Source organism: Phyllobates terribilis, unplaced genomic scaffold (assembly GCF_046119375.1).
Source record: "Phyllobates terribilis strain yellow unplaced genomic scaffold, ASM4611937v1 Scaffold_4__5_contigs__length_816908805, whole genome shotgun sequence".
In the NCBI taxonomy this organism is placed as follows: Eukaryota; Metazoa; Chordata; class Amphibia; order Anura; family Dendrobatidae; genus Phyllobates; species Phyllobates terribilis.
Genome location: NW_027362764.1, coordinates 681,671,106 through 681,684,810, shown reverse-complemented (window position 1 = coordinate 681,684,810; position 13,705 = coordinate 681,671,106). Strand labels below are relative to the sequence as shown.

Sequence of the window (13,705 nt, the reverse complement as noted above, 5' to 3'; positions counted from 1 at the left end):
AATGTGGTGTAATGCATGCAGGTGTCGGGTCCTGATCCACACTCCATCCTTACCTGAGAGTGAGATATCACACCTCTGGGTGAGGTGCAATACCTCTGTAGCAACCGAGCCCTCAGGGTGCTACAGTTCCATTTATCTTCAGCCTAGGTGACGTATTGTGATACAGGGCCGTGATTTTGGCTATAAAAGGGTCCCCTAGACCCCTACCCCAAGCTTTTTAAGAGAATCATATATGGCGTGCCAGGAGACTCTATGGAATGCTTTCTCAGCATCCAACGAGAGTATATAATTACAAATTTTTAACTGCATCTAGCCCAGGAAATACTTTGTGCCTAGTAGCAGTGTCTGCTAGTCAGCGGATTATCCCGGCTGTTAAGCAAGCTACACCACCTGTAGTTTAGACACTTAATTTTTTCAAAGTAAGTGCTTCGGGACCATGGGATACTCAGTGAAGAGCATCAGGAGGCACCCCAAGGCATAGGGGCTGGGACTGGCAGTAGGATGCCTTGCGGTGGACAGCCAAGATCGATCCTTATAAAAGCTTTTTAACTGCAGCAGCTTTAGTGGACGCTACTGGAGCTGGAATTACGCGGCTGCTGGCATGAGACTTGCCCTCCAATAGATCCTTGTAAATGGATTTAAAGTGTATTCATTCAAATTAGAGAGACAATTTAAATTAAAAAGCTTAGAGCTGCCTCCACCACAGGGGGGCTCGCTCGACCCACCAGCGGACAGGCACCAGTATTGGGAGAGGGGGGCTTGCCATCAGGGTTCACCGCGGCTCTGGCACAAACCCGGCGACACGGAGGTGGCACGGGCAGGAGCGGACTGGCCGTGTCGGCTTCTCACTTTTTGGATTCTAGAAGGGCATGACATGCCTATATCTGTGTCTCCCCCTCCTTTTACTCCTCCACCTCTTTTATTTTCGCATGACTATATGTACTTGTCACTTTTCCATGTGTTAGTTATGTCTTCTGAGCAGTTTGTCAGCTTTTGGACACCTTTGAAGGTGTTTTCTATGTGTTTCTATGTGTTTTTGTTTGCCTGCCATTGGTTTTAACGGTGTTCGAAGGTGTTCGACGAACAGTTCGACGAACAGTTCAGCGAACACACGGGTGTTCGACGAACCGAACCGAACTCGATGTCACGGGTGTGTTGCCACGAAGATCGTCACGAGTACACAGCCTGACTTCTCGCAGCTGACTTGTTGGTGCTTTGTGTTTCTCGGCAGTGAGGGAGTTAATTCTCTCTCTCTCTCTGGGCTAGATGAGGTCCAGCCTCGCCCAGCTGCAATCAATACTTCTGTAGTGAGACTCCTTCATATACCTGCTGGTCTGTTTGGGAGGTGTCGGTGAAAGCATTTCATTCAGACTGACAGAGCGGATCGTGGTGTTTGGAGTTGCTGAGATAAGTGTATTTGGAAGTGTTTTTTCCCTTTCCTCGCTTTATCATTTATCTCCTTTCCCGTTGGTGTTCCCTCTGTTGTAGTTGAGAAGTTGTTTGTATGCAAGGTGGTTTTGGTTTTTCCCTTGTACTGTCTCGTTCATCTAAATACTGTGTTTGGGCATATTATTTCTTGTTCCCTTTGGTTGTGATTGGGGTCCTTCTCAGGACTAGATTACTGAGGTGCAGGGATCTTCAGGAGGTAGGGGTTACGCTGGCGGCCTGGACCTCTGTACCTTTAACAGTACCTCCAGGTTGAGGGATTAGTCAGGGCCCCAGCTTAGGGTCAGCTTAGGCCCCCTACCTCCAGTATACAGAGACAGCATGACATTTTCACCGACCCACTTAGTTTTTCTCCAGCTACTATGGATACAGTAGCCGGTCTAGCTCGGCAATTGCAGAGTTTGTCCATGGAGCTGGCGGACGTTAGGTCCAAGGTTTGGCATCCTCAGGAGCAAGCCGGACCAGAACCTAAAGTAGCTCTCCCTGATAGGTTCACTGGGGGGCGGGACAAGTTTTTTGTTTTCCGGGAGGCATGTAAATTGTACTTTCGGCTGCGGCCTCGGTCATCGGGGAGTGAAGAACAAAGGGTGGGAATTGTCATCTCGCTCCTACAAGGGGACCCACAATCTTGGGCGTTCTCTCTTCCCCCGGGTTCCCCGGCTCTCCAGTCAGTGGATAGGTTTTTCGCTGCCCTGGGACTCGTATATGATGACCCAGATCGGATCTCCCTTGCTGAGTCTAAGTTACGTAGGATCCAGCAGGGAGATCGTCCGGCGGAGGAATTCTGTTCGGAGTTCCGTAGGTGGGCCACGGACACCCAGTGGAATGACCCGGCTCTTAGGAGCCAGTTTTGTCATGGTTTATCCGACAAATTACAGGATGTGTTGGCACAGTATGACTCTCCCGTGTCTCTGGAAGCCGCTATGGCCCTCGCTATTCGCGTGGACAGACGGCTTCGGGAGAGGTGCGGGATAACTCTACCCCCTGTGATGACTCCACCTCCTACAAGGTCCCCTCATATGGTGGTTCCCCTGGTCAGTCCAGAGGAGCCTATGCAATTAGGAGGGACATCATTTCGGGGGAGGGGACCGGTGGTGCGCCATAAGGCAGGAAGGTGTTTCTTCTGCGGGAGAAAGGGACATTTTATTGGGGGGTGTCCATCCTGTCCCTTGCAGAGTGAAGAGTCGTCGGAAAACTGTTGATCCCAGGTTGTGTGGTGGACGGCAATCTGGGAGTAGGTATTTCGTCCCTAGGTTCGTCTCAGTTTCTCGTACCGGCGGAGGTGGTGGTGGGTACGAGAACTGAGAGGATATCTGTTCTTCTGGATAGTGGGGCCGGGGCTAATCTGGTTGATGCTCGGTTTGCCCGGGTTCAAGGTATGCGGTTGAGTGAGTTGGCTAAACCCATCCCCATATTCTCGATCGATGCCAGGCCTCTCGGGCAGGGAAGTTTTTTGCAAGTTGTGCATGACGTAAAACTTCAAGTGGGGGCAATACATAAAGAACTGTTGTCTTGCTACGTGTTGGAGGGTCTTCCCACTCCTATTGTGTTGGGCCTTCCTTGGTTAGCTAAGCATAACCCGGTTATTAATTGGCAAACCAGGGAGATAAGCCAATGGAGTAAATTCTGTAATAAAAACTGCATGAACATGGTCATTGGTGCGGTTACTCCTTCGGTCTTGCCTCCATTTCTGGCGGACTTTGAGGATGTATTCTCAGAGAAAGGGTGTCAGGAACTACCTCCTCATCGCGTGTATGACTGTTCTGTAAAACTGCTCCCTGAGGCCAAGTTACCTAAAGCTAGGTTGTATAACCTTTCTGGTCCTGAGAGGCAGGCCATGAAGGATTATATCTCAGAAAGTCTGGCTAAGGGGCATATTAGACCTTCATCTTCACCGGTGGCTGCTGGGTTCTTCTTTGTTAAGAAGAAAGATGGAGGCCTACGCCCTTGCCTGGATTTCCGTGAACTTAATCGGATTACGGTCCGAGATCCGTATCCGCTCCCACTTATTCCCGATCTCTTTAATCAGATCGTGGGCGCCAAATGGTTTTCTAAGTTGGATCTCAGGGGGGCGTACAATCTGATTAGGATGAAGGAGGGGGATGAGTGGAAGACGGCGTTTAACACTCCGGAGGGGCATTATGAGAACCTTGTCATGCCATTCGGTCTGACTAATGCCCCGGCGGTGTTCCAACACTTTGTTAATGACATTTTTCGCCGCTTGGTGGGACAGTTTGTTGTCATATATCTGGATGATATCCTAATTTACTCGCCGGATCTGGTGTCTCATCAGGAGCACGTTAGGCAGGTGTTACAGATCTTGCGGGATAATAAACTGTATGACAAGTGGGAAAAGTGTGTGTTCGCCGTACAGGAACTCCAGTTTTTAGGCTTCCTGGTTTCAGCGTCCGGTTTTCGTATGGACCCTGGGAAAGTGCGGGCAGTTCTTGAGTGGGATCGGCCAGAGAATCTTAAGGCACTACAACGTTTCCTGGGGTTTGCTAATTATTACCGGAAGTTCATTCGTAATTTCTCGTCCATGGTTAAGCCTCTCACTGACATGACTAAAAAGGGGACGGATTTTTCTAGGTGGTCTGACAAGGCTTGTCAAGCATTCTCCTCTTTGAAAAAATGTTTTGCCTCGGCGCCCATACTCATTCAACCTGATGCGTCTCAGCCATTCATTGTAGAGGTAGACGCTTCCGAGGTAGGGGTGGGAGCAGTATTGTCACAGGGTTCGTCCCCTGGTAAGTGGCATCCGTGCGCCTTTTTCTCTAAAAAATTGTCGTCCGCTGAGAGGAATTACGATGTCGGCAATAGGGAACTCTTGGCCATTAAGTTAGCTTTTGAGGAGTGGCGCCATTTTCTGGAGGGGGCTGTTCATCCGGTCACCGTCATCACCGATCACAAGAACCTGCTATATCTGGAGTCCGCGAAACGTCTGAATCCCAGACAAGCTAGGTGGTCATTGTTTTTTACCAGGTTTAATTTTGTCATTACATATCGTCCTGGGTCAAAAAATGTAAAGGCGGATGCCTTATCTCGTAGTTTCCCGGGGGCCGGGAATACGGACGACCCGATTCCTATCCTTCAGGAGGGGGTGGTGGTTTCGGCAGTATGCTCTGAGCTGGAGGAGGAGGTATTGGAGGCTCAGGGGGACGCCCCTGTTGGACCTCCAGGGAGATTGTTTGTTCCAGATCAGTTGCGACAAAAGGTGATCGAGGCATACCATAACTCAGTTTTTGCAGGACACCCGGGGAGTAAAGCTACTGTGGATCTCCTCTCGCGTCGGTTTTGGTGGCCTAATTTACATAAGGAGGTGGTAACTTTTGTCGCGTCCTGTGGGGTTTGTGCGCGCTCTAAGACCTCACATACCCGTCCGTCTGGGGCCCTCTTACCTTTGAAGATCCCGGAGCGTCCTTGGACTCATCTGTCTATGGACTTTATTACGGACCTCCCTCCGTCTTCGGGTAAAACGGTCATACTCGTTGTAGTGGACAGGTTCAGCAAGATGGCACATTTTATCGCTCTTCCGGCTCTCCCTAATGCTAAAACTCTTGCGCAGGTGTTCATTGGGGAGATTGTGAGGCTTCAAGGGGTACCCTCCGAGGTGGTGTCTGATCGGGGGTCTCAGTTTGTGTCTAAGTTCTGGAAGGCGTTTTGTGCACGGCGGGGGATGCAGTTGTCATTCTCATCGGCTTTTCATCCTCAGACCAATGGTCAGACGGAACGTATGAATCAGAGCTTGGAGACATATCTCCGGTGTTTTGTGTCAGAGAACCAGGAGGACTGGGCTTTTTTCTTACCTCTGGCAGAGTTTGCTCTTAATAATAGGCGGAGCGAATCCACTGGTAAGTCCCCGTTTTTTGGGGCATATGGTTTTCACCCCCAGTTTTGTACTTTCAGTGGGGGGGGCTCTTCGGGGGTTCCTGAGGAGGAACGATTTTCCTCATCACTCGCTTCAGTATGGAGAGGGGTGCTGAAGAATCTGAATACTATGGGGAACCGATACAAACGTATGGCTGATAGGAGGAGAGTGTCTGGTCCGGACCTAAGTGTGAACGATCAGGTATGGTTGTCTACCAGGAATATAAAACTTAAGGTTCCCTCCTGGAAACTGGGTCCCAGGTTCATCGGGCCGTACAGAATCAGTTCTATTATTAATCCGGTGGCATTCCGTCTTGACCTCCCCCCTACGTTTAAAATTCACAACGTGTTTCACAGATCATTGCTTAAGAGGTATGTGGCGCCGGTGGTACCGTCACTTTTACCTCCCCCTCCAGTGGTTGTCAATGGTAACTTGGAGTTCCAGGTATCGAGGGTCATTGATTCACGCTTTAATCGCCGGTCCCTTCAGTATCTGGTTCATTGGAAGGGGTATGGTCCTGAGGAGAGGATGTGGGTTCCTGCGTCGGATATTAACGCAGACCGATTAGTTCGGGCCTTCCACACGACTCACCCGGATAAACCTGGCCCTGAGGGTCCGGAGGCCCCTCGTAGAAGGGGGGGTACTGTCACGGGTGTGTTGCCACGAAGATCGTCACGAGTACACAGCCTGACTTCTCGCAGCTGACTTGTTGGTGCTTTGTGTTTCTCGGCAGTGAGGGAGTTAATTCTCTCTCTCTCTCTGGGCTAGATGAGGTCCAGCCTCGCCCAGCTGCAATCAATACTTCTGTAGTGAGACTCCTTCATATACCTGCTGGTCTGTTTGGGAGGTGTCGGTGAAAGCATTTCATTCAGACTGACAGAGCGGATCGTGGTGTTTGGAGTTGCTGAGATAAGTGTATTTGGAAGTGTTTTTTCCCTTTCCTCGCTTTATCATTTATCTCCTTTCCCGTTGGTGTTCCCTCTGTTGTAGTTGAGAAGTTGTTTGTATGCAAGGTGGTTTTGGTTTTTCCCTTGTACTGTCTCGTTCGTCTAAATACTGTGTTTGGGCATATTATTTCTTGTTCCCTTTGGTTGTGATTGGGGTCCTTCTCAGGACTAGATTACTGAGGTGCAGGGATCTTCAGGAGGTAGGGGTTACGCTGGCGGCCTGGACCTCTGTACCTTTAACAGTACCTCCAGGTTGAGGGATTAGTCAGGGCCCCAGCTTAGGGTCAGCTTAGGCCCCCTACCTCCAGTATACAGAGACAGCGTGACACTCGAACACTACGGGGGTGGCTCAACACTAGTAGGGAGGGCACAGCCTTAGCATGGACCCTTCGGAGCCCGTCCCGTCACGGCTAGATTGCTCGCCATCAAGCGATCCTGAGAAAGGCTGGCCGGGCGATGGATCGAGCAACGTCTACTGGCCATGCCACCTTGGATACGCCCGATCTCCTCTGATTTCGGAAGCAAAGGAGGGCTGGGCTCGGACAGTACTTGGATGGGAGACCTCCTGGGAACACCGGGTGCTGTAGACCATTTTGATGACATTTTGCCCTACTGCCCAGCTCGGCTAGCATGGAACGGCGCCTTGCCGGACACCGACCTTAAGTAACTTAGATGATGGAAGCCCCAAGGCCTCTGAGACAGTTGGCAGCTAAGTACGCTACCCCGCCGCCTTCACGCAGGCCTGACACCGAGCTCCTTGCCACGGCTAGGAGTGCTTATTGACTCCGCAGCTCGCCGTGTGGAAATGATGGCGCTAAAAGCACTCGGGGCCGTGAAGGGGCCAGGCTTTCAGCAGGTGCCAGGGAAGGTTTTGGATGCCGGCGGCCTAGCGAGGGCAAGCAGAAGTAACATTTTTCTCTGCAAAGAAGCTTGTGTAACCAAGCCAGACGGCTGACAACGAGCTAACCTCAGTGCAAGGAAGGCAAGGAAGGTGCGGAAGGAATTGGGGAGGGGGGGGGTGATTCCTGCTAGGGCCCTGAAATCATAAAACAGGCAGGAGAGTCTGACGCATGGTGACGGAGAGGTTGTAGGGGCAGATAGGGGGTGTTGTCACGTGCGAGCACGTGTGCATGCTGGTTTGTGTGTGAGAGTGCGCTTCCTAGGTGTGGCGCGCTGCAGACAGTCAAAGGGATTGTTCCCTTTCATTAAAAGTTAATCCCCGGCTGCAGGCTATTAGAAAGCAACTAACCGCGCTCTACTCACCCTACCCGGGTCTACCGGTGAGTCTCGCCTCTGCTCCCGGCCTGTGGCATTGGCCGTGAAGCTGACGTTCCGTCGACAGCGCTGCAGCCGATCAGTGAGCTCAGCGGCTCTGAGTGGGGCGTTGTGTCTACAAGACCTTTTTAGGAAGCCAGCAAAAAAATTGAAGAGAAGGGAAAGCACAAAAGGACCTGGTCTTGCTGAGCACTGGAAAGGGCAGCCGACAGCCAGACGTCAAAGTAGAAAAGCAGCAAGTGAGAGGCTTGTCTCTGCCTATGGCCACACCACCCTGAACACGCCCGATCTCATCTGATCTTGGAAGCTAAGCAAGGTTGGGCCTGGTTAGTACTTGGATGGGAGACTGTAAAATAATACTCTTCCTGTATTATTTTTTTCTACTGAGGACTTCTCAAAGTATCAATATCACGATATTCTTATAAAAAAATGTATCTATTTATTCTTGGATTGTTCATTAAAAAGAATCAGATTGCAGCAGGTACATACAATAATTAGTTATAAAGTAATTGTCCATTTGTCTATAATTAGCTTAATTGTTGAGATTCACCCATCTTTCCTTGGATCCTGGCTGGTAAATCATGTCTTTGTCCAGCATGTGTCCAGGCCTACATGTCATCTGCTTCTCAGCATGAAGATTCTGTGTCTTGTGGGGTGGGCAGAGCAAGAGAGCCCCCCCTTTCTGTACCATGGGCTTTTATAGCCAGTCGTATGGAAACCTGTTCTACATATGATAGTGAACCAAAAATACACACACAAATAGCGCATGTCAACTAGACACGATGGCTGAGGCATAGAACTCAGAAAAATGATTATCGATTAACATTCCAAATGAATTTCCATAATTAACCATTTAACATTTCCCCCTTTTTTGAGAATAAAAGGACTTTACCTGAAAAATCTCAAAAGAAGATACATTCATCAATCATTTTTTCTTTCCTTCTTCCTTGGCAATATCATTAAATTTCCATAATAATAATAATAGTAATAATAGTATCAATATCGGATTATTGTTATATAATGATGTGAATTCATGTTATGGTAAGCCGTGACTAATATTCATTTAATATGTATAATTATACTTCCCTATATCTAAATTGAAGCAATCGCGGGTTCAATCGTCATCATCTGATGTCATCGGGTCGTCGTCTCGTCTTCTTCTTGGTTCTTTTATAACACAGTCTTTAGATGAAAACTCCTTTGAAATAAATTACAGCATGTAGATATTGTACAGTCCATAATTGTGTTCATTATTGTTCAGTCCATAAACTGTACTCTTTATTAGAAAGATCATGTGTGTCAGTTGATAAGAAAACAAAGTCCATGGATGAACTGTAGCTTTAATATCTGTGCAGTGTCACCTGGACTTACGTTGGATCGTCTTTGGAATCTTCCGTGTGTCCGCACTGGTCTCGTGTCACTTTTGGAACAGATGTGACGTCTTTGGTCAGTAAAGCAAGGGTAACTTGACACTTTCCTGCTTTATATAGCACCATAACTAGTACTCAGTCCTTTATATACAGGACACATATGCCAGGTATTACCTGTTCACCAGCTTTCATTGAAGCGTTGCAGGTGATAAGAAACCACTGGAACGTGATGAAACTTAAACACAACACAGTACATATAGGATCATCGTCCTCTGCCGTCCTGGTGATCAGTGGTGTGAATTGTATTGTATGTAATGGACACAGTCTATTATAACACTCAGCATTCACACCTGTTATCTTCTGAGACGTCCGGATATCAGTTGCTTCTTCTTGTAACTTTTGAGAATCTCTTTGATTTATAAAAATTAAAAGTCTTTATTAAGATAGAATTCATAATTGCGATGTCTTGATTGAAGTCTTCATTCCCTAATCTGATACCAAATCTGGCAGTTTTTCCTAACCTATAATATCACAGCGTACCATAGCAATCAGTAATATCCATCTAATTATTATCAAAATATTAAAATAAATTATGTTTGGAATAATAAACAATAATAGATAATAATTCATTATCAATCAAGTTCTCCATATGATAGAACATTTTTATGTCATAGGTGTAATTACCTTTTCCAACCCATAGGTGTCAGTGTATTTTGAAAAAACAAGTTTTTATATCTTTATTAAACCAATAATATCAAAGAATGTATACTCCTGAACCAAAATGAATAAATATATGAATGTATGAATGAATGAATGAATGAATAAATGAATGAATGAATTGTTGTGTTTACTCAGAAAATGTAAACATTTTTTTCCTTAGCAATATATATTTAATGAAGCAATACTCTTGTATTAGACATTACTTTATTAAATATTAATGTGTTTTCTCAATTGAGATATTGAACTCAAATAAAATCAAATGAGAATTAAAAAATTAAAAAATAGAAAAATAAGAAGTATAAAGTAAGAATAAAATTTTAAAAATGAAAAATAAAATTAAGAGTAAAAATAAGAATAAAAATAAAAATAAGGCCTTTAAATTTTAATAACAAATGCAGAGTAATTATATTCTCCATAAAAAATACCATTATAGCTCCATTATCTGGATGATTTCATATTTGTCATAACCTTGTACCACCAAAAAATATTAAATTATGCAACTTTGCATGTAATACCCTTCTTAATTATACCATAGTACCTTATTATTATTTCTTCTTTATTAAAATGTGTGGAAAATAAGTATTGATCAAAAGTGATTATGTAATCAGGATCAAAAACACATTTTCCCCCTTAATACCAGAAATATTATTTTATAAAATTTATGTATATATCAGAACCAAATTAAAAATAATTATTCTTCTAGAAATATTGTGCATAAATTTCATATCGATGAGTAGCATAGATTTGACTAAAGAGAGGTGTGTACCTATTTAGGTAACCATTAAAAATAATATTATAGTTATTCAAGAATATTATCATGTGGAAAATGATTCTAAATATAAATTTGCTTTGTAAACCATTTTGATGTGTGGTTGCCCTTATCCACTATTAGTTAAATCAAGAAATAATAATTATTAAAGAAATATAGAAATATATATATGTAGATACAGTAATACCTAATTATGTATTATAATTTCCTCAGAATTAAATATATTTTTGTACCTTCACATAAAGAAACATTTTTTTTTTCAAACATACAAACATACGAGGCCTCTGTCACATCAATCACACTTAGCAGCTGCTGATTTACTCATCTGTCACCTTCACTCTGACATTCACAGATCTGTTCAACTCAAACATTCCACATATGAAGTTTTATATATATATATATACAGTACAGACCAAAAGTTTGGACACACCTTCTCATTTAAAGATTTTTCTGTATTTTCATGACTTTGAAAATTGTACATTCACACTGAAGGCATCAAAACTATGAATTAACACCTGTGGAATTATATACTTAACAAAAAGTGTGAAACAACTGAAAATATGTCTTATATTCTAGGTTCTTCAAAGAAGCCACCTTTTGCTTTGATGACTGCTTTGCACACTCTTGGCATTCTCTTGATGAGCTTCAAGAGGTAGTCACCGGAAATGGTTTTCACTTCACAGGTGTGCCCTGTCAGGTTTAATAAGTGGGATTTCTTGCCTTATAAATGGGGTTGGGACCATTAGTTGTGTTGTGCATTAGTCAGGTGGATACACAGCTGATAGTCCTACTGAATAGACTGTTAGAATTAGTATTATGGCAAGAAACAAGCAGCTAAGTAAAGAAAAACGAGTGGCCATCATTACTTTAAGAAATGAAGGTCAGTCAGTGCAAAAAATTGGGAAAACTTTGAAAGTGTCCCCAAGTGCAGTTGGAAAAACCATCAAGCGCTACAAAGAAACTGGCTCACATGAGGATCGCCCCAGGAAAGGAAGACCAAGAGTCACCTCTGCTTCTGAGGATAAGTTTATCCAAGTCACCAGCCTCAGAAATCGCAGGTTAACAGCAGCTCAGATTAGAGACCAGGTCAATGCCACACAGAGTTCTAGCAGGAGACACATCTCTACAACAACTGTTAAGAGGAGACTTTGTGCAGCAGGCCTTCATGGTAAAATAGCTGCTAGGAAACCACTGCTAAGGACAGGCAACAAGCAGAAGAGACTTGTTTGGGCTAAAGAACACAAGGAATGGACATTAGATCAGTGGAAATCTGTGGAAATCTGTGCTTTGGTCTGATGAGTCCAAATTTGAGATCTTTGGTTCCAACCACCGTGTCTTTGTGCGACGCAGAAAAGGTGAACGGATGGACTCTACATGCCTGGTTCCCACCGTGAAGCATGGAGGAGGAGGTGTGATGGTGTGGGGGTGCTTTGCTGGTGACACTGTTGGGGATTTATTCAAAATTGAAGGCATACTGAACCAGCATGGCTACCACAGCATCTTGCAGCGACATGCTATTCCATCCGCTTTGCGTTTAGTTGGACCATCATTTATTTTTCAACAGGACAATGACCCAAAACACACCTCCAGGCTGTGTAAGGGCTATTTGACCAAGAAGAAGAGTGATGGGGTGCTACGCCAGATGACCTGTCCTCCACAGTCACCAGACCTGAACCCAATCGAGATGGTTTGGGGTGAGCTGGACCGCAGAGTGAAGGCAAAAGGGCCAACAAGTGCTAAGCATCTCTGGTAACTCCTTCAGGATTGTTGGGAGACCATTTCCGGTGACTACCTCTTGAAGCTCATCAAGAGAATGCCAAGAGTGTGCAAAGCAGTCATCAAAGCAAAAGGTGGCTACTTTGAAGAACCTAGAATATAAGACATATTTTCAGTTGTTTCACACTTTTTTGTTAAGTATATAATTCCACATATGTTAATTCATAGTTTTGATGCCTTCAGTGTGAATGTACAATTTTCATAGTCATGAAAATACAGAAAAATCTTTAAATGAGAAGGTGTGTCCAAACTTTTGGTCTGTACTGTATATATATATATTTAACCCAAAATTGTTGTATCCCAATTTATTAATGCGCATTGCCATATCAATTGAATATCTTTATATTTATATACTGGATTTTGGCTGTTGGAGCTGAAAAGAGGACATCGGTAAACCAGGGGAGGAGTCCTGAGGAGATAATTTGCATATTCCCACTGCATTTTGGGGTAAGTGAAGAGTCTCCGCGAGCTCAAAGAACACTGGATTTTGGCTGTTGGAGCTGAAAAGAGGACATCGGTAAACCAGGGGAGGAGTCCTGAGGAGATAATTTGCATATTCCCACTGCATTTTGGGGTAAGTGAAGAGTCTCCGTGAGCTCAAAGAACACTGGATTTTGGCTGTTGGAGCTGAAAAGAGGACATCGGTAAACCAGGGGAGGAGTCCTGAGGAGATAATTTGCATATTCCCACTGCATTTTGGGGTAAGTGAAGAGTCTCCGCAAGATCAAAGAACACTGGATTTTGGCTGTTGGAGCTGAAAAGAGGACATCGGTAAACCAGGGGAGGAGTCCTGAGGAGATAATTTGCATATTCCCACTGCATTTTGGGGTAAGTGAAGAGTTTACGCAAGCTCAAAGAACCCTGGATTTTGTCTGTTGGAGCTGAAAAGAGGACATCGGTAAACCAGGGGAGGAGTCCTGAGGAGATAATTTGCATATTCCCACTGCATTTTGAGGTAAGTGAAGAGTCTCCGCGAGCTCAAAGAACACTGGATTTTGGCTGTTATAGCTGAAAAGAGGACATCGGTAAACCAGGGGAGGAGTCCTGAGGAGATAATTTGCATATTCCCACTGCATTTTGGGGTAAGTGAAGAGTCTCCTTGAGCTCAAAGAACACTGGATTTTGGCTGTTGGAGCTGAAAAGAGGACATCGGTAAACCAGGGGAGGAGTCCTGAGGAGATAATTTGCATATTCCCACTGCATTTTGGGGTAATTGAAGAGTCTCCGCAAACTCAAAGAACACTGGATTTTGGCTGTTGGAGCTGAAAAGAGGACATCGGTAAACCAGGGGAGGAGTCCTGAGGAGATAATTTGCATATTCCCACTGCATTTTGGGGTAAGTGAAGAGTCTCCGCGAGCTCAAAGAACGCTGGATTTTGGCTGTTGGAGCTGAAAAGAGGACATCGGTAAACCAGGGGAGGAGTACTGAGGAGATAATTTGCATATTCCCACTGCATTTTGGGGTAAGTGAAGAGTCTCCGCGAGCTCAAAGAACACTGGATTTTGGCTGTTGGAGCTGAAAAGAGGACATCCT

General features: G+C 45.1%; 1 pseudogene; it reads left to right on the top strand.

The window, feature by feature from the left end:
- The first annotated feature begins 6,731 nt into the window (after positions 1 to 6,731).
- On the top strand, positions 6,732 to 6,851 carry LOC141268930 (5S ribosomal RNA; annotated as a pseudogene).
- The last annotated feature ends 6,854 nt before the right edge of the window (positions 6,852 to 13,705 follow it).